Raw genomic sequence first — 23,411 nt, 5'->3', positions numbered from 1 at the left:
TAATAAAACCCGTTAATGGAATTCTCCCCATCATCAGACAAGAGCCACAGGGAAGAAGCAGTTGACAAAACTCCACACCAATTCCTACTTAAAGAACAGAGCGAAGGAGAACTGGAGAGGGAGGCTTCCTCGGTCTGACAGGCTGTGTTCTCAAAGGGCTCGGAGGCCCGCTGTAGCAGCAGTTCAGAGCTGCCCTCGGCCTCGGTCAGGCCGCCGAGCTGCCTGCGCCCCTCCTCGTCCTCCGGGAGCCTTATCACACAAGAAAGCGCAGGGCCACACGCGGCTGGCCTTTTGCACCACGTGCCCCGCGCCTCTCCTGGGCCCCCGGGCAGGGAGCTAATGACCTCTGACACGAAGACAGTTAGGACCCCCCGGCCGAGATGAGAATCCGGGGCTTAGGCCCAGGGACTGGGGGCTGAACACAGACCCGGGAGCTGGATCAGTGTCCAGACGCAGACACGCTGTCTCTGTGCTGCCCTGTTGGTGACCAGACGCAGAAAGAAATGAGCATCAGAAAAAAGGATCCTTGTTTGGAAACAAGACGTTTCGTCACCTGGAAATTCAACAGGAAAATTGAGAAATGACCAGAAGTAATGAGAAACCCCGGCCCTCTGTATCAGCCCGCGTAATCAGTAGCTCTCTAATCAAGCAAAAACAGGTTAGGAAATGTAATCGTGTTTTTAAACAAGTTTTTATTGGAGTATCGTTGCTTTACACTGCTGCGTCAGTTTCTGCTGTACAGCAAACTGACCCAGCCATACGTACATACAGATCCCCTCTTTTTTGGGTTTCCTTCCCATTTAAGTCCCCACAGTTCACTGAGAAGAGTTCCCAGTGCTGTACACAGTAGGTTCTCATTGAAGTGAAGTGAGGTCGCTCAGTCGTGTCCGAGTCTTTGCGACCCCATGGACTATAGCCTACCAGATTCCTCCATCCATGAGATTTTCCAGGCAAGAATACTGGAGTGGGTTGCCATTTCCTTTTCCAGGGGATCTTCCCAACCCAGGGATTGAACCCGGGTCTCCCGCACGGCAGGCAGACGCTTTACCGTCTGAGCCACCAGGGAAGTTCTCATCAGTTCTGTTTTATACGTGAGGGTGCATATATGCCAACCCCAGCTCCCAGCTCATCCCACCCACCCCTTCCCCCCTCGATGTCCATAGGTTTGTTCTCTGCATGTATGTCTCTCATTTCTGCTTTGCAAACGGGTTCGTGTGGATTAAAGACCTAAAGGTAAGGCCGGACACTCTAAAACTCTTAGAGGAAAACATAGGCAGAGCCCTCTTAGACATAAATAGCCGTCTTTTTACATTGACAACAGTCTCAAAACTAAGCATCAGGAGACAAAACAGAGACACCGACGTGGAGAATGAACGTGTGGACACAGCGTGGGGAGGAAAGGGTGGGACGAGTGGAGAGAGGAGCACTGGCGTACACACGCTGCCGGGGGTAAAGCGGGCACGAGCGGGAGGCCGCTGGCTAGCACAGGGCGCTCTGTGCTCTGCCATGACCCGGAGCAGCAGGCCGCGGGGAGAGTGAGGCCCGAGAGGGAGGGGCACGCGCACGTCCACAGCCGACTCACGCTGTTGTACTGCAGAAAGCAGCGCAGCCTTGTAAAGCAATCACTCTCCGATTAAAAATAAAATGTTTTTAACAAGAAGTAGCAAGAGTTCTGTGCAGAAAGGCAGCATCCTGTGGAAGATGAAGCCAAAGGGGGAGGACGGGGCGTGCCTGGACTGTCTGCCTCCCCCGAGTCCATCTGTTGCAGCCCCGGCCTCTGATGGGCTGGAGTTAGGGGGTTCCGTGAGGTCACCAAGTGGGGCCCCTGGTGGGATTGGAGCCCTTATATGAGGAGGAGGAGAGCCCAGACCCGTCTCTGTCCACCTGTGGGGACACGTGGAGACGGTGGCCGCCGTCCAGCCAGGAAGATGGGTCCTCCGGACACTGGATCTGCCGGCATCCTGATCTTGGGCTCCCAGCCCCTGGAACTGAGAAATAAGCATCTGCTTTCTACACCACCCGGTCAGGGGGGTTCAGCCACCTGAGCCGTGGTGGCGTGGGGTTGGGGTGGATGTGAGCTCAGTCACAGTTCTGGGAGGAAGCTCATTGTCTCCAGATTTCCACTGGAGTCCTGGAAGCTGGGGAGGCCGGGGACCCAGAGTAAAGCAGTAGCCCAGTCGGGGTGCATGAAGGAAGAGGGGAGGACCCGGACAAGCTCCCAGCAGGAACCTTCCTGGAGCTTAATGCGCTGATTTGAAATTTCACCCAGAAGCAAAAAAGAATAGCAATAAAGGAGAATGTTACCCTAGAATATGAGAAAAAAGCCGCAAACCTCTCAAGCGTATAGATTAGCTTCAGACAACGAGATGTAGTCCCAGACTTTGCAGCAGACGCACAGGCTGAGGGTCTGTGAGCCTGGACCCTGGGCTGCAGGGCACCACGCTGAGCCACCGGTGATTTGGGAGGAAAAAGTCAAGTAAAAGCCATATCAGTGGATTGCAACAAAAGCTAGAGGAACTCGTGGGGATTTTTAAGATGTGAAGAAACACAGGCGTCAGAATAGCCACCCACCCTCAGGCTGGGGGTCCCCCCAGGAAGCCCTTCCGTCCACACCCTCAGTGTGCAGTCCTGGTCCCGTGGGGCCGCCCCTGCGCTCAGAGGGCGTCCCTCTCCCGCCACGTGACCCTGAGCTCTGCATGTCAGTGCTGCCGGGGTCCAGGACCCCAGTGAGAAACGTGGAGCAGCTGCCTGGGGAGCGGGCAGGCAGACACTGTCTCAGACGGGAGCCCCAGCCCAGCCTCACCCTCTGCCAACAGCCCGCCCGCCCCCGGAGGCGCCAGACGCGCCCAAACACAGCCCCACCGCCGTCGGCTCTGAAGGGGAAGCCTCGGCGCCGTTTTGTCGCGAGGAGTCACACGTTGTCGAGATTCCCGAGTTTCCAGCAAAGACTTGTCTTCTGGTTAGCCACCCTCTGTCGCACGCAGCTCAAGCGTTTTCCCCGCCAGCGTGGTCAGCCCCGAGACGAGCAGGGCTCAGGGCGCTAAGACAACAAGGAAATCCTCCATTTCTGGCACTGTTCAGAGAGTTTATTAATAGCCCAAGACAGTCATCCGTCGGCCCCCAGAGTCCCCTCCTGTGGTTACGGACGATCCATTTCTATCTCATGGGCAGAAAAGACTTCATCTGATTCTTTTTAATTATTTTCCAGAAATGATCCATCTCCCATGAAAATGTGTATAGAGTTTATTTCATTCCTGGAAGTCATTACTTTCTCATGAAAAATTCCGAGTGCCCTGGCGCACAGGGGGGATAAAATTAGCCTCGACTCTCATCACAGAGCAGAGAGCGATTTTGCCTCCGTTTTGGGCACGAGTCTCTGAGCCGCGTCTTACTCTGCACCGAGGGTGGGGTCTGCCTTAGGAGTGGGGGGCAAGCCCGCCTGCCCCCTGAAAGGTTTAGGGCCACAGATGGCCCCGGAGCCTGCTTATGCTGTGGTCTTCATGCCGGGGGAGACACCCCCAGCACTGAAGTCGCCCGTGACCCTGAGAAAGCTGGGGGATCGTTTCTAGTCCTGACTCTCAAAGCAGTGCCGACCTATGGGCTCAGCTCTCTAGTTTACATGGAAGGATTTTTTTTTTCATACGTTCAGGAAATAGTTACATATGAGCCAAGACAGCACGATTCTGTTCTCTCACTCAGCGCCAACATCCTAGTAGTATCTTAAATGTCACTTAAAAATCTGTAAGGTTCTTAAGTAGATTCCACAGTTAATCAGGCATAATTCCACATCTCTGTGATGTGATCTAAGCATCCATAATTACCAAGGCAGCCTCCCGGACCTCACACCGTGTCACCCTGCAGAAGACTGAAGCAGAACCCTCGTCTTAACAAGGGCACGTCTTCCCAGGCACCTCGTGGGATGTGAGAAGGAATCATTGTGAAAACAGTTTCACCTCTATTAACAACTCACTCTATAAAGACAATGTCAGGTTTAATCAGGACCTGAAGGTGTGGGATGGTAAATCAAATGCATAGGAAATCTCCGAATTCCCAAATGCTGCTCGGGGGAAAAACAACATTGGGTCCAGGAAAAAGCAAAGCGCCAAGTGACATTTACAAGAATTGATGACACAGCCCTGAGCACGGAGCCCAATTACCCGCCGCCAGTCACACCTGCCGGCCAGCGGGTCTCCGGGGCCTGGCCGGCCCCCTTCAGCCCCCGCCGTCAGCCCAGGCTGGGACGTTGCAGGAGGCAGACAGGCTGCTCAGGTGTCAACCCTGTCTGGCTGGCTGCATGTCGGCCTTGGGAGGCTTCCTGACGTGCGTGCCGGGGCCTCCGTTCATTTTTTCTCCAGTTCGCTTGTTCCTTAAATCCACACAGGACTGACGCCTCCCGGACGCCCTTGTTTCCGAGCCCTGCGCACACCTGGCGGAGCCGTGTTCCTACCGTCACAGAGTCTGCAGTCCTGCAGGGGAGACGCAGACGCGAAGCACACTTTCTTCCGTTTATTGAGGTACAGCTACTTCTCAGCGCTGTGCTGGTCTCTGCCGCGCAGCAGCGGGAGTCAGCTGTGCGGATCCACGTATCCCCGTCTTGAGCCTGCCTCTCTCCCCATCCCACGCCTCTAGGTCGTCGCGGAGCACCGAGCGGAGCTCCCTGTGCTGTGGAGCAGCTCCTGCTCGCTGGCTATGTTACACACAGCAGTTAATGTAGGAAGAAGGCAGGGAGAGCGCAGCAGAGGGAGGGTGTGGTTTTACACCTGGTGGTGGAGGCAACAAGGAAGTGAGAACACGCAGGAAGCCTTGGTGCCCCGAGGAGAGGGAGCACAGGGCTGCGGCGGCGACCAGCTCGGGGGGTTCGCCCCAGAGCATGGAGGCCCGTCTGTTCTCAGCCTGGAGTGAAGGAGGGGTCCCGGGCTCTGCTCTCAGCCTGGAGTGAAGGGGGGGTCCCGGGCTCTGTTCTCAGCCTGGGGTGAAGTGGGGGTCCCGGGCTCTGCTCTCAGCCTGGAGTGAAGGAGGGGTCCCGGGCTCTGCTCTCAGCCTGGAGTGAAGGAGGGGGTCCCGGGTTCTGCTCTCAGCCTGGAGTGAAGGAGGGGTCCCGGGCTCTGCTCTCAGCCTGGAGTGAAGGAGGGGTCCCGGGCTCTGCTCTCAGCCTGGAGTGAAGGGGGTGTCCCGGGCTCTGTTCTCAGCCTGGGGTGAAGGGGGGGTCCTGGGCTCTGCTCTCAGCCTGGAGTGAAGGGGTAGTCCTGAGAGGGGTGTACTGGGCTCTGCTCTCAGCCTGGAGTGAAGGGGGGTCCTGGGCTCTGCTCTCAGCCTGGAGTGAAAGGGGGGTCCCGGGCTCTGCGCTAGGAGCCCCCCATGGCGGCCACACTGGGAGCAGGTGCAGAGGTTCGGGTGGTGTAGGGGACCCCTGGGGGCCGTGCATGCGGCAGGCAAAGGCGGGAGCCGTGAGCTGAGTGGACGGTGGATTTCATGAGATGGCCTTGGAGCCCAGGCATACTCAGAGTCGACGTGCCTGGGTTCCTGATTCGGGTGATGATGGAGAGGAATCGAGAAGCCCCCACAGCTTTGCAGACAAGCGGCAGGCGCTCCTGAGGGGTGGGCAGGGTCGGGCCTGCGGTGAGAGGACCTGAACGGTACAGGAACGGCTGGGAAATGTCCTCTGTGAAGATGGAAAAGGACGGGCAGGCGGCTTGAAACATAAGAGGACGGAGCTCAGAGGTGGACACGGTAACCCCGGGCGCCTCCTGGGCACCCGCGGGGCTGCGGGGCAGATGGGGGTCTGGAGTCAGACAGAGACGCTGGGCAGAGATCAGAGCCCCCGAAGCCTGCGTTCCTGTCTGAAACCGGGAAGACACGCTCGGTCCTGGAGGGACCCTGATCCCCAGCATCGAGAGGGGCGGTCAAGAGCCCCGAGACGGAAGAGGGCCTGGACGGTGCGGGACACAGGCAGGCACCTCACGGTTTCATCAGAGAGCCGCCCTGTGACTTTGCCGAGAAGGCAAACGTGAGTAGAGCTACCAGGCTTCGGTTCGTCTGGTGGAATGAACTCAGCAAAACAGCATGCGCTCAAATCAACCTTGGCTTATTTTAGAAAGTAACTCATAATGCACCGATTATAAACCAATTTAGGTTTAATAGCAGGAAAATAAAGTTATTTTTATTATTTTAAAGGTGGTTTCTACACCCTTATCCCCGCTGTTTACTAGGCAGTGTGGAGATGTAACCTTGGTGAGCTCGTGATAAGACCAGTGAATTAATCACTCCTTCGATCTGCATCTTGGCGTCCCCGGCCGGCGCCCTGGGTCTTCCCACCCTGAGTCCCCCCAGGGCTCACCATCCTGGGCGGCCGTCGAGACTGGGGACTTGATGGCCGAGCATCCTCTGTTCAGCGATACAGCAGGCGGTATTCTTGTCCGCACTGTATACTAAGCTTGATCCTGAAGACACAGAAAAGCTTAAGAGAAGCTTAAGCTCCTGGCCACTGTGTGGCCCTCTGCTGGGGGTCACTTTCATTCATTTTGTCTTTTCTCTGGAGCCGGTGGCCCTCCCCACGCAGAGCTGCAGGTGACCTTGGCCCCCACAGGAGCGGTGCTCCAGGACCATCCCTGCCTCCTGTGCTGGTCTCTGGAGCCAGGAGTGGACTTACTCCCCTGTGCAATGGGCCCCCTCCAGGGCGTGCACTGGGCCACTGCTGGGGGGTGCGTCAGGCCACCTCGGGGGGACACTCTCCCGTTTCTTCCTGGCACCCCAGGCGGAGCGTACTGGACTCTACCCCCGACGCCCTCACTCCAGGGCACTTTGCATCCATCCTGCTGGGACACTCCTCGTCTGCTTCAGTCACCCTCTGCCCCTTTCCAGAGTCATCTCTGCATCACAGGGGAGAAGACTGAGGTCCAGACTTCTGGTGCAGACTCTGATTTAAGGGAATAAACAAGGGAGGGCCAGAACAGGAATAAGTCTGGCTCTCCAGGGTCGCCCGAGAGCAATGCCTTTGCCCGTCCCTCACGGAGCTCTCCAGGCCCCCTGCACCTCCTCAGGCACTGTCTCACCCAGCGGGGCCATGAAGCACCGCCCTGGCTTGGAGCAGAGTGACTTCAGAAATCCAGAGATGGGGCTGGGGAGGGGAAGACTGGGACTTTGGGGGTGGTAGAAGCAAACTATGACACGTAAAATGGATAAGCAGCATGGTCCTACTCTCCAGCACAGGGAAGTACCTCCAGTCTCCTGGGATAAAGCATCGTGGGAGAGAATATGAAAGAGAAAATGTCTGGTAGTCCTGGCGGCTCAGGGGGTAAAGAACCCGCCTGCAGTGCGGGAGGCCCAGGTTCAATCCCTGGATCAGGAAGATCCCCTGGAGAAGGGAATCGCTACCCACTCCAGTGTTCTTGTCTGGAGAATCCCATGGACAGAGGAGTCTGGCAGGCTATAGTCCACAGGGTCACAAAGAGTCAGACATGACTGAGCAGCTAAGCACACATGCATGTAACTGAGTCACTGAGCTGCACAGCGGAAATTAACACAGCATTGGAAATCAACTATACTTCAGTTAAATAAATAAATGTTTTTTAAATCCAAAGATGGAGGCTTCCCTGGTGGCTCAGTGATAATGAATCCGCCTGCCAAGGCAGGAGACGTGGGTTCAATCCCCGGGCTGGGAAGATTCCACATGCCGTGGAGCAACCAAGCCTGCGCTCCACAAAGACAGAAGTCGCCGCAACGAGACGCCCTGGCACTACATCTAAAGAGCAGCCCCCACTCACCGCAGCTAGAGAGAAGCCTGCTCAAAGCAATGAAGGCCAGTGCAGCCAAAAATAAATAAAAATTTTTTAAATTTAAAAATAAAATCGTTCTATATTAATAAAGTCCAAAGGTGGACCTTCGTGGTCAATGTGACGGCTCATTCTTTAATGTTTTTGCTGGAAGGTAACTGTAGGTTCAGCTGGAGCTGTAAGACATAACACAGGGCGATGCTCACACCCTCTCCTGGGGCTCCCTCCCCACCCGGGGGCGCACCCTGAGGAGCTGAGTCTATCAGAGTCAGCATGCTAGATCAGCCTGGCCAGGAACCAGAATATTCACCCGCCGGGCCCTTGCTTTGCCATTTCGCACGTGCGTTCACCTCCACCCTACCGACCCCCCTTCCTAAACCCAAGCATCTCATCTCCGCTTTATTTGGTCGTCTTTGTCTCCATCTAGGACCCGGGGAGACAGGACAATGTTCAGACAAACCCCTGGGCATACTTACCCAGGGCCTTATTCCGAGGCCCCCAGGATCACAGCCAAGGTCTGGGAGACAGAAGAAGCCTACGGGCTATCTGGAACGCTTCCCACTTGAACGGCACGCTTACTCTGGGGAAGAGGTTGAACGAGTCGGGGGGATTAGTCTACCAGCTCCAGAGCTAGCAGGAACTGATGACACTCACCATCCGTCTTTAGAGCTGACGGCGCCGCGGACCTGACGAGATGCTCCCTTTTTATAGCGCCCCTTCTGTCTGCGACGTCGACACGTGTCCCTGTCTGCACGTGTGTGTCCGGAAGTGAGACGTCAGCTGCTTGGTCTGCGTGACTGTGAGTTTATTTGGGTTCCTGACCTCAGCGCTTTCAAAACTCTGCTGCCAAACATTGCCTTTAGGCAGAGGCTGTTTCTCCTTCTGATTTCTGTGTTTGAATTAGGGCTCAGATTCCAGGTTTGATTTTATCAACAGACGAAAAGACAGGCACATCCGTTCAGCCCCCTCTTCTACTCCTGAATGCTCATTGGAAGCAGGGCATCTGAGCGGACTGGGCAGTGGGGAGACTTGCTTTCCTCTTATGGGTCCTGACTGGGAAGCTGGAACGAAACTTAGGGCAGAAGCTGGGACAGGTCTGGGCTGATGAACGCAGAGTCCCAGTGACTGCAGGGTCCCAGGGACCCTCCGGCTGGCTGGCCGGGCGCCTCCATCGGTAACTGCATCCAGCCTGCACCGTCCTCTCCCTGCTTCCCCTCCTGCGGCAACGTGAAACGAGGCTGTGCCTCAAGCGGAGACGATCCCACCCTCACTAGCTCTTTCCATTACACATTGTTTCATAAGCCGTGTCCCATCTTCACCAGCAGGCCCACCTTCCGTCCTGTGAGACACGGTCCCCCACGTCATGTTCATAGGGGCCCGTATCCCACTTTATGAATATGGGTTCATGAATGAGTCTAATAGAGTCCTCAGGCGGTTTTTAATTTCCATTATTATAAACAACACTGCGATGAACAGTCTTACAGCCTCATCTTTGCAGAACCCGTTAGAAGAATACTTCCTCAGGATAGAATGTCTTGAGCATCACATAAGGAGATCCGCTAATGGCCTGAGACTTTTAAGACTTTCCTTGCACGTTTTCAGATCTCCTCCCTGAAAATAATGTGAATTTAAACAGCACTGTGTGAGTCTGCACTTTTCTGAAAGCCGCTCCATTCCTGGGTTTGAAAGGAAACAGGAGGAGACTGGCCGGCGTGACGGTGACCGCTCCCCAGGGCTGGCACGGTCATGGTCTTTGTGGTGCCCCCAACCCTCCAGGGCTTCCCTGCTGCTCAGACGGTGGAGAATCTGCCTGTGATGAGGAGACTTGGGTTTGATCCCCAGGTCTGGAAGATCCCCTGGAGAAGGGAACGGCTACCCACTCCAGTATTCTTGCCTGGAGAATTCCACGAAGAGGAGCCTGGTGGGCTACAGCCCACGGGGTCACAGGGAGTCAGACACGACTGAGCAGTTAATACTTCCCGCCCTTCGGTGCAGCAGTCAGAGGAGACGCCTCCCGGCCGGGACAGACCCGGCCCACCTTCCCGACCGGGCCCCCCTCCCTGGGCTCTCCCCGCTTCTGCTCCAGGCTCACCAGCGTCCCCAGCTCAGCCTCAGGGTCTCTGCTCAGACCTCTTAGCACTGGGAGTTCTCGCCCCCCTGCCCACTGCCCCCCACCCCAGCCCTCTCTCCACCCATCCGCTCAGAGGTGGGGTCTGCATGCCAGGGGTTTGTTGGGCCCTCAACCCCCAGCACAGTCAAACCATTTTCAGAGAGTCCATTGAGGGACCTGCTCCCCACCCCGCTCCGCAGGACAGGCTCCAGCGAGGCAGGTGCAACATGCCAGCCACACGCCTGCTGGTGCCAGGTGGGGGCGCCGGATGGCTCACCAGGTGCCTGGGTGAGGGGGCGAGTGGGCGAAGGGGCCTTTGCCAGCCTTTCCGCTTTTCCGTTAGAGCACTGAAATGTCTCCCCTTCTTCTGAGGTGAACCAGGCCTTGTCTTCTCCGTGTTAACCCTTTCCCAGCTGTGGCAAAGCCTTTTCTTCCCCGTTGTCTGCAGTCAGATTATTTTAGAGGCCTTTAAACTTTCCTTATTTGTAAGCCAGAGTCATATTTACTGTTTTCAGTCAACAGGCAGAAAGATTTACTGTTCTCTGCCTCTGGCTCCTTCTTAACACCGAGTCGCCACCACGAAGGTTGAACCGACAGCCCTGTCTTTTTCTCTGGTTTCTCTGTTTGCAGCAAAATCGTTAATCCTGTTGGGATTTGCTCAGGATCCGGAGCAGGGCTGACTGCTCCTTCCTGAGTCTAATTGGATCCGTTCGCTCCGCCCGGATGTCCCTGCAGCTCCTCCGCACACCCCCCGGCACAGCAGGTCCAGGGAGGGAGCCCCGGGTGCACCCCCTCTCCCTAACGGGTCGGACTCTCCGCGTCCACCCCTGCCCATGGCCAGGCTCCAGGCCTCTGCTCCTCTGGGACCCCGTGTGTCTGCAGGTGGTGCCCCCTACCCCACCCACCAGAGCAGAGTGGTCAGCGAGTCTGCCAGCTGCCCCGTGAACCTGGCTGCCAAGCCAATGCCCCCTGCGGCCCTTGTGTGGCCCCTTCATCTCAAACTACAGAGCACACGGGCAGCTGAAAGCGCAGCAGCCAACCTGCCCTCAGAGAGCCTGTCTTCTCTCGCGGAGACCCTGAGACCAGCAAGGAGCCTGCCCTGGAGCCTGTGGGGTCGCTGGGCTGGGGGAGGGGCTTCCCTGAGAAGCAGGCTGTCGGGGGGGGCCCTACTTTCCTGCTCTGGCACATTGGGCAAAACTCTCAGTGAAACAGACTTGGCAACTTGTTTTCCAGACTCTGGTGTGTTTCTCCCTTTTGTGGTGGGTCTTCATCCCTCTCAAAGATGGTCTAGGTACCTGGCCAGGTTGAATTGAATATTTGGAAATTAACGTTTATCATTTAAAACAAGCTATGTGGTAGCTCCCATGGAGTACACACACCCCTTTTCTGGGAAAGCTTCTGGAAGACCCCAGCAAGTAACAGGCTGCCAGAAGCCCCCACCGGAGACGTCTGTTTGCCTTTGTGCGGGGTGAGGGCACGTACGTGCCCCACGGCTGGGGGCCCGGAGGCCCAGGGCCAGCAGGTGAGGGGGGTCTGGGGTGTCAGACCTGACCAACAGGCCCCAGGGGGGACATTGAGAGTGGGCGAGCCCCGTGGGGCTCCCGGCCCTGACGTGCCGGCCCGGGGCTGCCCTAGGCTCATGTCTGAGCGGCTGCATAAGGGCTCATGGACGTGCTGACTGGGGCCACCTGGGGAAGGACAGAGGGAGGCCTCGCACACCTGCATGAGCCTTCCCAGGAACTGGAACTCAGAGAGAACACGAGACATGTCTGAGAAGGCACACTCGGCGACGTTGTTCGCGGATCTGTCTGACAAATGAATGGATGGATTGTTTGTACTTGAACTGCTGTGTGTGTATCTAACAATAAAATTCTGGGGACGTTCTAGGTCAGAAATATTCCCCCAAAATATGCATCATCCAGCTGCTGTCCTAGGGTTGCACAAATACCCCAAACAGCCTCATCAATCACGGTGAGGCTCAACTAGCGAGGACTTGTCAGCAGAAGCACCGACAGAAGGATCCAAGAGTCAGAACCGCCTGGCTGGGCAGTGAGGATGCCGCCTCCTCTCTGAGCTCCCAGAGCAGCAGGGCGGGGCCCTCAGGTGCCTGCTGGGGGGGGTCCCTGCCCACAGCCCCTCAGGAGCGGCCCGTGGTGCCCCATGTGTGTGAGTGATCCCTAATCACGCCATCGCCAGCATCTCACTCTGCGCCTACATAAGCAAGAGACCTTAGTCCCTCCCAGACAGCCAAGAGCAGGGCCACCCCAGAACCGTGGCTCTGGAGGCCAGGCCACCCAGGCACCCTCAGGGCACCGGACACACGGGGCCCCTCTGTGCTGTGTGTGCCGACACCCAGGGCACAGGCCTCCTCTGGCACCTTGAGTCTCCATGAGGCCGAGCTTCACAGGATCGTGGCTTGGATGTCACTCTCGCATCCGCCCCGTCCCCTGCCCCTGGTTCTCCTGTGATGGTGGAGTCGCTCGTTGGGGGAGAGGGGCACTTCTTGGGTGTGGACGCTGCCCCGGCTCTGGACTGTGGAAGATGAGCAGACGGAGGCCCGGCAGGAATGAGGGGCCTGTGCCCGACGGGGCGGGCTGCCCTCCCAGAGCCCGTTAGCCGCGAGGGCCGCTGCTCTGACAGATGACTGGCGCACTCTTGGCTGGCCACAGCAGCTGGGCGTCCGGTGAGTGGGAAGTCCCTGCCGAGGGTCCTGTGCGGCGCAGCTGAGAAATGCTGGGCGGCCGTGTGTGCAGCACCCGCAAAGCTGCCGCAGAGCCAGTGACCCCGGAGAGTGTGACCCACGTGTTCCTCTCCGTCTGCTCCCTTCCCAGGGGAGACGCAAGCTCGTCACACCAGCAGCAGGGACATGGGATCTGGTGGGAAGATCCCTGGACCGAGGGACCAGCCAGGGGACCTTGAAAAAGGGCCCATTCCTGTACTTTGATATGGGCGAGCATAGGAGTTACTTCAGGCCCATGGACTATTGAAAATAGATCAAGGGCCCCAATTACCAGATTTGCTAGGAAAATGGTGGATTCAAAGGCAAACTGTTGTACTTGTTCAGTCACTAAGTCATGTCTGATTCCTTGCAGCCCCGTGAACTGCAGCACACCAGACTTCCCTGTCCTTCACCATCTCTTGGAGTTTGCTTAAACTCATGTCCATCAAGTCAGTGATGCCATCCAATCATCTCATCCTCTGCAGGCCCCTTAGGCAAGATGAAATCTAAGCTCCTCTGTCTGCTCTAAAATTCTGTCTTTACAGAGAAAAGTCATTCCTTTCTTGGTTTTTACTCTTATCTTTCTTATTTTCTTCTAGATTTTTCTGTGGTCCCAATTGAATATATTTTACTACCTGTATTATTTACGGAGAACACAAGAAATTTCAGTCTTAGAATATTTATTTTAAATGTAATAAATTTTGAATCATGAACAAACTCTTTAATTGTCCTCTAAATCTAGTCACAGTTCTAACGAGGCTGATGTGAAGGTACCTGTCAGTACGGCCACAGCAATGCTGAGTAACAAGCCGCCCTTCAAACCTGGAGGTTCCTGTAAGATGTGATTATTCTACACTGACCAGTCTACAGGGCGACTGCAGACTGACCGATGGGCTTGTCCAGCGCTCATGTCTGCTCCATGAGGAACGATGCTGGGCCCAGAGAAGAGGGGTAGAGACACCAGGAGCCGGACCCGGGGACCCCAGAGATTCCAGAGCCAGGACACACGTCTGCTCACCTCTGACATTCAACTGGCCACAGCAGACACGTGGCCAAGGCCAGATGTGCTGAGACAGAAAGATGCATTCCAAACAACGCAGCTGGACGAGCCATTAAATGCTTGCTGAATAATAATTTAATGTCCGTGTGTATAATCCACCCACACATCAGAAGAGGCAGATTCAGAAGCATCTGTAAACAAGCCTAATGTTGGGAAGCAACCATGGGCCAAAATCGACATCAAACCCCGAAATTACAAACTCTGACTTGGCGCCTCGTGGAGGAGAGAGCACCAACTTGTGCCAACTTGTCAGTTTGCAGAACACACTGGAGCTACTGTGTACTGCGCCATCCAGGTCTGGGCGTCTCTCCTCAGACAAAAGAAAGCGTCCGTGAAAACTGGAAATCTTCAACAACTGTGAGACTGTGATTATAGTCAGCATTAGTCAGATGGACCCATTTTCCCATGAACACAGTCATTCTGAGATTGTTATTAATAACCACTCAAGTTCTGTCGGCGGCTCTCTTCATTTGTCAATTACATTTGAGAGTTGAAATCTAAATAGGATTACAGTTCACATGTTGGGGAAGAAAATTAGGCCAAAGTCAACAGTTCAGTTCAGTTCAGTTGCCTAGTCCTTTCTGACTCTCTGCGACCCTATGAACCGCAGCACGCCAGGCCTCCCTGTCCATCACCAACTCCCAGAGTTTACTCAAACTCATGTCCATTGAGTCAGTGATGCCATCCAACCACCTCATCCTCTGTCGTCCCCTTCTCCTCCTGCCTTCAATCTTGCCCAGCATCAGGGTCTTTTTCAATGAGTCAGTTCTTTGCATCAGGTGGCCAAAGAAGTAGAGTTTTGGCTTCAGCATCAGTCCTTTCAATGAACATTCAGGACTGATTTCCTTTAGGATGGACTGGTTGGCTCTCCTTGCAGTCCAAGGGACTCTGAAGAGTCTTCTCTAGCACCACAGTTCAAAAGCATCAATTCTTTGGCACTCAGCTTTCTTTATGGTCCAACTCTTACATCCATACACTACTACTGGAAAAACCATAGCCTTGACTAGACAGACCTTTGTTGGCAAAATAATGTCTCTGCTTTTTAATATGCTATCTAGGTTGGTCATAGCTTTTCTTTCTAGGAGCAAGCCTCTTTTAATATCATGGCTGCAGTCACCATCTGCAGTGATTTTGGAGCCCAAGAAAGTAAAGTCTGTCACTGTTTCCATTGTTTCCACATCTATATGCCATGAAGTAATAGGACTGGAAATGGAACAACAGACTGGTTCCAAATTGAGAAATGAGCACATCAAGGCTGTATATTGTCACCCTGATTATTTAACTTATATGCAGAGTATATCATGAGAAATGCCAGGCTGGATGAAGCACAAGCTGGAATCAAGATTGACGGGAGAAGTATCAATAACCTCAGATACACAGATGACACCACCCTTACGGCAGAAAGTGAAGAAGAACCTCTTGATGAAAGTGAAAGAGGAGTGTGAAAAAGTTGGCTTAACACTCAGCATTCAAAAAACTAAGATTATGACATCAGTCCCATCACTTGATGGCAAATAGATGGGGAAACAATGGAAACAGTGACAGACTTTATTTTCTTGGGCTCCAAAATCACTGCAGATGGTGACTGCAGCCATGAAATTAAAAGACACTTACTTCTTGGGAGAAAAATATGACTAACTTAGACAACATATTAAAAAGCAGAGACATTATTTTGTCAACAAAAGTTCGTCTAGTCCAAGCTTTGGTTTTTCCAGTAGTCATCAATGGATGTGAGAGCTGGACCATAAAGAAAGCTGAGTGCCAAAGAATTGATGCTTTTGAACTGTGGTGCTAGAGAAGACTCTTGAGAGTCCCTTGGACTGCAAGGAGATCCAACCAGTCCATCCTAAAGGAAATCAGTCCTGAATGTTCTTTGGAACAACTGATGCTGAAGCTGAACCTCCAATACTTTGTCCACCTGATGCAAAGAGCTGATTCACTGGAAAAGACCCTGATGCTGGGCAAGATTGAAGGCAGGAGGAGAAGGGGACGACAGAGGATGAGATGGTTGGATGGCATCACCGACTCAATGGGCATGAGTTTGAGCAAGCTCCAGGAGTTGGTGATGGACAGGGAGGCCTGGCGTGCTGCAGTCCATGGGGTTGCAGAGACTTGGACACGACTGAGCAACTGAACAGAACTGAAGTGAACTGAATAGGACTGGACACCATGATATTCGTTGTTTGAATGTTGAGTTTTAAGCCAGCATTTTCACTCTCCTCTTTCACTTTCATCAAAAGGCTCTTAATTCTTGTCAAAAGCAAGAGCATTTCCAAAAACTTTGGCACAAACTTTGTTCCAAAGCCAACAGTCCTATATGAAAACATTCTGGCAAAATCACATATGAATCCCTCGTAATTTTCAGGAAATGCCAGGGCCAAGCTCAGGCCAGCAGACCCTTGTTCCTGAGTCTTTGGAAACCGTCCTGCAGTTCACAGTGGCTGGATCCGTCACTACCCAAGGGCTTCATGCTCCTGCACCCTGACAGCCCGGATCTATAGTCAACTAAGGGGACCATCTCAGAAGTCAGCTCGCCGGCTAATTGCAGTCAGGAGTGAGAGCCTGAGTTCAGTTACTCTAAAACAGGCATTTGGGGTGTGACTCCCTCAGCACTAAACTGGACTCTCTGGCCACGCTGCCTGCTGGGTCAGCTCAGTCAGTCACCAGGGACAGCTGTCCCGGGCAGCTCACTTTGGCCAGAAGCCCCGCACACACTGGCATCTTCACGCTTACATTTCCTCTTTCAAGTCACTCAGCGTTTTCCTTGGATACTTTTATTCTGAAGGGAAGCCTGTATCACTGTGAAGTTACAGGTTGGATGACCTCATTATATATTTTATGATACGTCTGAAAATAAAATTTTCAAAATTTAAAAATGATTCTCCCGTGCTGCCAAAACTGTCCCATGTGCCTCCAAGAGCCTCCCATTTGGTGGACTGATCCGCCACCCACCTCAGGGAACAGAAGTGCTGCCTTAAACAGACAACCCTTGTCTGTCTCAAGGATGACAGGCTTCTGGGTTTAAGCCAAAGCATAGGTGGCTTCTCACCAATGTAGCAAAGTTTTAATCTCAAACAATTGCCTTTTGAGTTGGTGTGGAGGCCCCACAGGGCTCAAGGCCAGGGGTGCTGCCTGCGGGGGAGGGTGCACCTGGTCGGCAGCTGACCGCCGGGGTAGCTACCGCCACCGCCCCACCTGCCTGCTCTGGGGAGGCCACGCCGTTTCCACCTGATGTTTGTGATGGAGAAGGACTGGATGGGCTTGCTCTTCAGGTTCATTGCCTGTTGTGATCAGCGGTTTATTTGTTTCTCTCTTGGAGACTTAAAGCCCACCGTCGCCTCCCTGTCTATGGACCCTCTTCATTCTAATCCAGGGTTTGTACATTCACATCTTATACAACAGAGATCTCTGGAAACCGGGTCAATCTCTAGGAAAACACGAACAAACAAGCAAACACACAAACTCATAAACGATAAAAGGACAAAAACTGAACAGAAACCAACAGCGTGACCATTGTTGGCGAGAGCGATCTGGGCTGATTGTCACCTGCTTCACACACCATGTCATTTTTCTGGCTTCCCCAAGTGATTTCTCCACCTTAGCAACATTATCTGCCACATAAAAGGGGAAGCTCCCTAGTTTCTAATTCCTGGGGGATGCTCAATTCTGTTTGACCCTCTGCTCTCGGGTTTCTACTCCCAAAAGCCCACCCGTGCTTTTTCCTTTTCCTTTCATCACTTTCTGGTTGTTTCCTTTTCAAAGCAAGCCATTTCGTGGCCTCTCCTCTGAGCCCCATCCAGGGCCGACGCATGGATGTTTGTCTGCGGATGGCGTGGGCTCAGCACCTTATATGCGGACTAGTCCAGCCCCACACTTGGCAGGGGCGGTGCGATCCCACCACCCGGCTGCCCGCCTTGCTGAAGGCAAAGCACAGACACCAACCCTGCCCTGATTCAAGAGCAGCTCCCAGTGTCGACGAACGAACACGGGTGCGGTGCTGTGCTTAGCAGGTCAGTCGTAACCCACTCTTTGTGATCCCATGGACTTTAGCCCTCCAGGTTCCTCTGTCCATGGGGATTCACCAGGCAAGAATACTGGAGTAGATTGCCATGCCCTCCTCCAGGGGATCTTCCAAACTCAGGGACTGAACCCAGTCCCACGTTGCCGGCAGATTCTTTACCATCTGAGTCACAAGGGAAGCTCAAGAATACTGGAGTGGGTAGCCTGTCCCTTCTCCAGAAGATCTTCCCCAGGAATGACACACACATGCAGGACAGGAATTCATCACCAACCCAGATTTGCCTCCGTGGGTGAGCACTCTCAGGCTTGCTGCATCTCCCTAAAACTTTCAAGTATTTTAAGGGACATAGGCGTCTTTCTTGCAAGACTTTCCTAGTGGCTCGGACAGTAACGAATCTGCCTGCAATATGGGAGACCTGGGTTCAGTCTCTATGTTGGGAACCTCCTTTGGAGAAGGGAATGGCTACCCACTCCAGAATTCTTGCCTGGAGAATCCCATGGACAGAGGAGCCTAGAGGGCTACGGTCCTTGGGGTCGCAGAGAGTTGGACATGACTGAGATAGTATCACTTTCACTTTCAGGGTCTTCCAGGGCTTTGAGCTGTCCCAAAGGTTCTTGGCCCTGACAGGCAGGCTCTCCCCAGCAAGTCCAAGGTCATGCTAAGGACAAGGCATTGCAAGGCAGCTCCAACCAGCAGACCAAAATGGTCAGTTACTCAAGATACCTGCAGAGATTCCAGCATGAGGGACTGGAGGGTCTCCATTCAGACCCACCAACTTGACGTCATGAGCCGACACTCTAGAACAATGCCTCGGCACTGACCTGACCCAACCCCAGCGTGTGGAGGCAGCGTTTCCGGTGTAGCTGGTGTGACGGAGCCCGGGTGGTACTGACGGCGTGTGCGCGAGTCGAAAGGAGGGACCAGAGACGGTGGCTCACGAAAGTGGTCAGACATCCATGCATTCACTTCATACAATTATACCCACACCTGCTCTGGGTGTGGATGACAAAAGCAGATTAAATGCGAGAGGCGTGCTCTCTGCTGGCCTGGGGAGAGGAGACGTGGAGAGATGGCCGTGTGGTGGAAGGGGAGGACACAGTGACCAAAGCATTGCCCGCAACCTCACGTTCTCTTTAAAGTTCCAAGTGTCTCCTTGCACCAGGCATCCTGCACGGGTTTATTTCTGGCTCTGCAGTGGTGCCAGGCTGGACCCCGACCCGACACTGGCCCGTGGAGTCCGTCACATCCCCGGGCTGATTTCTGTGGCCCTGCCTCATCAATAACACTTTAAATGGCTTCTAAATTGCTTCATTTATTAAATATTCACCATGAGAATGGAAAATTGGGTGATTCATTTTAGTGAAAGGGCTTTTTTTTCCCCCTAAAAACTTTCTGGAAAAACATCCCATAATGATTACAGGCCTCAGGCAAGTCCAATAGGAGAAGAGAGAGGCATCTTTTCAGGCCGTAAATGAGAGACTAGGATCAAGGAGGCATCACTGTCCATTAACAAGACAGGGACTGCAGGCTGCGAGGTGGTGGGAGGAGGGGGAGCCAGGGAATTGCTGTGGCTCCCTCCCTTCCACCAGGGCCTCCAGGCCCTCACAAGGGTGCACGCCGCGCCGCGATCATCCCTCACGGTTCCTGAGGCCGTTGGCTGGCCGGAGACCCAGGTCCTCAAGACTGGATGAGGGGGGCATCTATTGTGCACACAGGTGCCTGGGCCCCAGCGCCCCCCCTGGGCAGCTCATATAAACAGAGTGCCCAGCGCTTAAATGCAGCTGCCAAGCCCTGAACAGCAGGTCTATTACCCACATGCTTGAACCCTTCATTAGGAAAACAAAAAATATATACTGTAAAATAGTAGAACATTATGGAAAAATACCTGTGATCTCTGTCCCTGCTTGCTGGCACAGGGCTCTGAATTCTCTCTGAATTTCCTGAGTAATTAGCCCATTTTTTGTTCTAGTGAGGTAACTCCAGGTGGGCTTCCCGATGTGGCCTCATCATCAGAAAGACCAAGCCACGATTAGAAACTTGATCTTTCAGCCCCTCCTTCACCCCCAGGACGGGCTGGAGACTGAGTTAATATTGATCACGTCCGCGTGATGAAACCTCCACAGAATCCCAATGGTTCAGAGTTCAGGGAACTGCTAGACTGGTGAACACATGCCAACTCCACGAGGACAGACACCCCTGAACTCAGGACCCTCGCAGACCCCATGATCTGGCTCTTCCCCTGGGTCCCTGATCACTTCCTTTCCACGCAATAAGCCAGTAAATGTGAGTGTCCCCTGAGCCATGGGAGCCACCCTGGCAAATATGGAATCCAAGGACAGGGCGTGGGAAGCTCTGACTTAGAACCAGAGGTTGTGAGTAACCTGGGGACCGGCGTCTGAAGTGCAGGTGGGGCTGAGTCCTCAGCCTGCGGGATCAGACACTAACTCCAGGGAGACGAGGTCAGAACCAGGTCACCTTCAGGAGGCCCAGCTGATGTCACAGAGCTGCCCGCTGGGGAAAGCTCTGTCCGGGGTCAGAAGTGGGCGGGTGCCCCTGGTATGAGAATAAAGGACACTCAGGAGAAAGACTGAGTTTTCCTAAAATAGAAATGCTTTCCACCCACTACCAGGCAGCAGATATTTTTATAACCACGCTCTCTAACTTTTGTTTAGAATTCAGAGACGTGTGCAAGGAGCCCTACTGAAATCATCCGTTGTTTGAAAGGGGACAGGCACACACGGGTTGGTAGACCTCCCTGCGGGGCACCAGGGAGTGCACTTCTTTTCCAAATGAAGATGCTCGTTTGCCAGAGACCCTTCGAAGTTGTTGGAGAAGGAAATGGCAACCCACTCCAGTGTTCTTGCCTGCAGAATCCCGTGGACAGAGGAGCCTGGCGGGCTGCCGTCTGTGGGGTCACACAGAGTCGGACACGACTGAAGCGACTTAGCAGCAGCAGCTTTGCTGTTGTTTAGTCACTAGCTCATGTCTGACTCTCTGTGACCCCGTGGACTGCAGCCCGCCAGACTCACCTGTCCGTGGAATTCTCCAGGCAAGAGTACTGGAGTGGGTTGCCATTTCCTTCTCCAGGGGATCTTCCCGACCCAAGGATCAAATTCATGTCTCCTGCATTGGCAGGTAGATTCTTTACCACTGAGCCACCTGGGAAGCCAGACACTACAGAGTGACCAATTATGAGAAGGATTAATCCTCACACGTGCAGACATGATATCTCTGAAATGATCAGAAGTCAAAAACATCAAATAACTTGAAATGTTTTTTTCTCCAAAATATAATTCACACATCATAGAGCTTAGTCTGGATCACTGCAGCTTCATAGTAAGCTTAGAAATGGGGAAGTTTTAGTCTCCCAACTTTGTTCATCTTTGTCAGGATTGACTGTGATTCTCTGATAACTTGAATTTTTGCAAGAATTTTAGAATCAGGTGTCTATTTCTTCAAAGAAATCAGCTGAGATCTGACAGGAATTGCGTTGAATCTGTCAATCGGTTGGGGAGATTTTGGAGATAATTCTTAATTGATTTTCTCCATTATTTTTCTACCTTTTCACATATTTCTCTCTGATACTATTTCCTTCCCTCTGCTCATTTTGGCTATAACCTAATCTTAGAGTGGAAGACTACATTATTGACTTGAGATCTTTCTTCTTGCAATATAGGCACTTACAGCTATAAGTTTGCCTCTAAATGATGCTTTACTGCCAATGCTTAGAAGACTCCTTTGAAGAAAAGGACAAGATGCAGCCCTTAAGTTTCAGTATTTGAGTTTTTGCTTTGATTCATCTCAAAGCTTTTTCTGATTTCACTAGCTATTCCTTCATTGAACCACTGGATATTTAAAGATGTGCTATTTAATTTCCAGGTAATTGTGAATTTTACAACTTTCCCTGTTACTGACTTCTAACTTTATTCTGCTGTGGCTTGAGAACACACTGTATATAACCCCAGACTTATCAATATACTGAGGATTGTTTTGTGGTCCAAGAGGCAGTCTGTGCTGGAGAGTGTTCCACACACACAGAGAGCGTCTGATGTACATTCTGCCATTGTTGAGTGAAATTCCATGTCATTTTTCTCATTCTATTTTTTTGAGTTGTGTTCTTAGTTCTTTCCCTGAAGATTACAATTAGTAATCTCAACCTCCTCGACTCTGGTTCGGATGGACACCAGTTCAGTTTCAGTAGTACTAAAAAGTCTGCTCCTATAAGCCGTCTCCCCAGCTTTGAGCTTTTATAGCCATACACTTTACACCTTTAAACACTGATGGCTGTCAGCAAAGATGGATGATTATTGCTTTACGCAATTATCTTTCAAGTCAGTTCTGTAGATTAATGGTTTTCATCAAATTTGAGGAGTTTTCAGCCATGATTTTATCAAATATTCTCTCTGACCCTTTAGCTCTCTTCTCTCCTCCTAGGACTCCCATTATGAGTATTTTGATATATTTCATGGTGGGCTTTGAGTCTTTGAGTCTTTCTTCATTTTTTTTCTTTCTTCAGTTCAGATTGGGTAATTTCAATCAACCTACTTTGAAGGTTCCTCATTCTTTCTTCTGCCTGTTCAAATATGCTGTTGAACAACTCTGGTGAAATTTTCACTTTAGCTATTGCACTTTTCAACTCCAGAAATTGCATTTCATTCTTTTTTTTATATAGCTCCTATATCTTTACTGTTGCTATATATTTGGTGAGACATGATTCTCACACTTTCCTGTGGTTTTAAGACTTGACTTCTCTTTCTCAGTTCAGTTCAGTCACTCAGTCGTGTCCAACTCCTTGCAGTCCCATGAACCGCAGCACACCAGGCCTCCCTGTCCATCACCAACTCCAGGAGTCCACCCAAACCCATGTCCATCGAGTCAGTGAGGCCATCCAGCCATCTCATCCTCTGTCGTCCCTTCTCCTCCTGCCCCCAATCCCTCCCAGCATCAGAGTCTTTTCCAATGAGTCAACTCTTCGCATGAGGTGGCCAAAGTACTGGAGTTTCAGCTTCAGCATCATTCCTTCCAAAGAACACCCAGGGCTGACCTCCTTTAGGATGGACTGGCTGGATCTCCTTCCATTTATCTCTGCTTAAGCTTATTTAAAATAGCTGATTTTAAATCTCTGTTTCTTAGGTCCACAGTTGGGGCTTAGTCATGGACCATTTCTATTGATCGTCTGTTTCCCTGGATATGGTTCCTACTTTTTTCTTGTTTTGCTTGTCTCATCGTCTTTGTTGAACCTGGACGTTTTAAGCACTGTAACAGGCGATTCTGGGAGTAGACTCTCCCCCCACCCTCCCCCGGGTTGGATGTTGTTGTTTTGCTTGTTGCTGCTGTCATTGTTGTTTATTTAGTTTTTTCCTAATTAATTGTCTAGATTTAGTATTCTTTGTCATGTTTGGACACTAAAATTTCTGCTTGGTTAGCTGAGTAATTAGCTAATAACTTGGCAGAGATTTCTAAAACAACTGGAATCCGTAACTCTCCCGGTCTTGGTCAACGGGTTCCACGAGCACGTCGGGACACACCTTCAACACTCGGCCAGACAGCTGACAATTCTCAGCCTCCACTTCCTGCTGTGCAAAGCCTTACGGTCAGCCAGAGGTGAGAGTTTAGGGTCTTCTCAGGTCTTCCTAAGTGTCCCTCTGCCCTATACATGCAGGTACTTCCGTGATTTCAGGAATAACCCTGATAGACATCTCCTTCCCCAGATTTAAAGTTTTTCAGTT

Source organism: Bubalus bubalis, chromosome 4 (assembly GCF_019923935.1).
Source record: "Bubalus bubalis isolate 160015118507 breed Murrah chromosome 4, NDDB_SH_1, whole genome shotgun sequence".
NCBI lineage: Eukaryota > Metazoa > Chordata > Mammalia > Artiodactyla > Bovidae > Bubalus > Bubalus bubalis.
Note: the sequence above shows the minus strand (reverse complement) of the source record.